Here is a 3099-nt window from a genome sequence, read left to right on the forward strand (position 1 = left end):
CAAGAAATCCCAGGGCTGATCTCCTTCAGAATGGACTGGTTGGATCTCCTTGCAGTCCAAGGGACTCTCAAGAGTCTTCTCCAACACCACAGTTCAAAAGCATCAATTCTTCAGCGTTCAGCCTTCTTCACAGTCCAACTCTCATATCCATACATGACCACAGGAAAAACCATAGCCTTGACTAGACAGATCTTTGTTGGCAAAGTAATGTCTCTGCTTTTCAATATGCTATCTAGGTTGGTCATAACTTTTCTTCCAAGGAGTAAGCATCTTTTTTTAAAATATAACTATGTTATGGTAGAAGCAAAATGTGAGTTATAAGTTATGATTATGTGAAATTTATGTAAATGAATTAATACATATTCTCCAGTAATACTTTAAGATTTTAAAATCTTGATACCATGATAAGTAACTTTATTCACAAAAATTCATTGCACAGAGAAGTAAAAGTGTAAAGTTTAAGAATTCTGTTGAAGTGGTTATAAATTACCACCTTAAAAAAATAGGATGTTGTTATTTTAAGATAGGAGTTCCCTTGTGGCTCAGCTGGTAAAGAATCCACCTGCAATATGGGAGACCTGTGTTCGATTCCTAGGTTGGGAAGATCCCCTGAAGAAGGGAAAAGCTACCCACTCAAATAGAGCATTCCTTGGACTGTATAGTCCATGGGGTCGCAAAGAGTCGGACACCACTGAGGCTTCAAAAGTATGTGAACCATGAACTTCCAGATGTTCAAGCTGGATTTAGAAAAGGCAGAGGAACCAGCGATCAAATTGCCAACACCCGCTGGATCATTAAAAAGCAAGAGAGTTCCAGAAAAACATCTACTTGACTACACCAAAGCCTTTGACTGTGTGGATCACAATAAACTGTGGAAAATTCTTCAAAAGATAGGAATGTCAGACCACCTGACCTGCCTCCTGATTTCTCAGGAAGCATCAGTCAGAACTGGACACGGAACGACAGACTGGTTCCAAATTGGGAAAGGAGTACATCAAGGCTGTATATTGTCACCCTGCTTATTTAACTTACATGCAGAGTACATCATGAGAAACGCTGGGCTGGATGAAGCACAAACTGGAATCAAGATTGCCAGGATAAATATCAATAACCTCAGATATGCAGATAACACCACCTTTATGGCAGAAAGTGAAGAACTAAAGAGCCTCTTAATGAAGGTGAAAGAGGAAAGTGAAATAGTTGGCTTAAAAGTCAACATTCAGAAAATGAAGATCATGGCATCAGATCCCATCACTGCATAGCAAATAGATGGGGAAACAATGGAAATAGTGAGAGAGTCTTTTTTTGTGCTACAAAATCACCACAGATGGTGACTGCAGCCATGAAATTAAAAGACACTTGCTCCTTGAAAGAAAAGCTCTGACCAACCTAGACAGCATATTGAAAAACAGAGACATTATTTTACCAACAAAGATCCATCTAATTGAAGCTATGGTTTTTCCAGTAGTCATGTGTGGATGTGAGAGTTGGACTATAAAGAAAGCTGAGCACCGAAGAATTGATGCTTTTGAACTGTGGTGTTGGAGAAGACTCTTGAGAGTCCTTTGGACTGCAAGGAGATCCAACCAGTCCAACCTAAAGGAAATCAATCCTGAATATTTATCGGAGGGACTGATGTTGAAGCTGAAACTCCAATACTCTGGTCACCTGATGCGAAGAACTGACTCATTTGAAAATAACCCTCATGCTGGGAAAGATTGAAGACAGGATGAGAAGGGGATGACAGAGGATGAGATGGTTGGATGGCATCACCAATGCGATGGACATGAGTTTGAGTAAACTGCGGGAGTTGGTGATGGACAGGGAAGCCTAGCGTGCTGCAGTCCATGGGGTCACTAAGAGTCGGACACGACTGAACGACTGAACTGAACTGATTTTAAGATATTTTATGTAAGCCTTATGATAACCACAAGGAAAAATATGTAGCAATTATGCAGAAGAAGTCAAAACATACTGATATCAAAACACAATTAAAGACAACTGGGTAAGAAACAAGGAACAATGGGTCTACAAAACAACCAGAAAACAAAGTGGCAATAGTAAGTCCTCACCTGTTCATAATTGCTTTAAACATAAATCCTCTTATCAGAGGACTTAGGATGACCGAAAGGATAAAAACAAAATCCATGTGCTGCCTACAAGAGACCCACTCAAGCCTTAAAGAAGACACATAGACTCAAAGGATGGAAAGTCATTTCAAGCCAATGGTAACTAAAAACAAGAGAACAAACTAGGATTGCTATACTTAAATCAGACAAAGTAGACTTTTTAAATGGTATACACACCCACAATTGAATATTATGCATCTATAAAAATGAGAAAGTGCTACCATTTATAACAACATGGTTAGACCTTGAAGACATTATGCTAGATGAAATAAATCAGATAGAGAAAAACAAACAGTATATGATCTCACATGTGGAATCTTAACAACAAAGCAAACTCATGGAAAAAGAGATTAGACTGCTTATGGTTACCAGAGGTTGAGGACAAAGGAGGCAGAATTGAATGAAGGTGGTTAAAAGGTACAAATTTCCAGTTATAGGAGAAATAAGTACTAGGGATTTAAGGTACAACTTGATGGCTATAGTTAACACTAGGCCTCTCTGGTGGCTTAGATGGTAAAGAATCTGCCTGCAGTGTAGGAGACCCGGGTTCTATTTCCGGGTTGGGAAGATCTGCTGTAGAAGGGAAGTGCAATCCACTCCAGTATTCTTGCCTGGAGAATTCCATGGACAGAGGAGACTGGTAGGCTACAGTCCATAGGCTTGCAACGAGTCAGACCTGACTGAGCAACCAACACTAAAAGTTAATGCTGCTGTATGATAGGAAAAATTTTGAGAGTAAATTCTAATTTCTTTTTTCATTTTATCTATATGAAATGATAGATGTTTGCTGAACCTATTGTGATTGTATTTCACAATATATTTAAATCACACCATGATATTGTACTGGAAAAGGTCAGTTTTCATTCCAATCCCAAAGAAAGGCAATGCCAAAGAATGCTCAAACTACCGCACAATTGCACTCATCTCCCACGCTAGTAAAGTAATGCTCAAAATTCTCCAAGCCAGGCTT

The sequence above is a fragment of the Bison bison genome, unplaced genomic scaffold (assembly GCF_000754665.1).
Source record: "Bison bison bison isolate TAMUID 2011002044 unplaced genomic scaffold, Bison_UMD1.0 scf7180017864235, whole genome shotgun sequence".
NCBI lineage: Eukaryota > Metazoa > Chordata > Mammalia > Artiodactyla > Bovidae > Bison > Bison bison.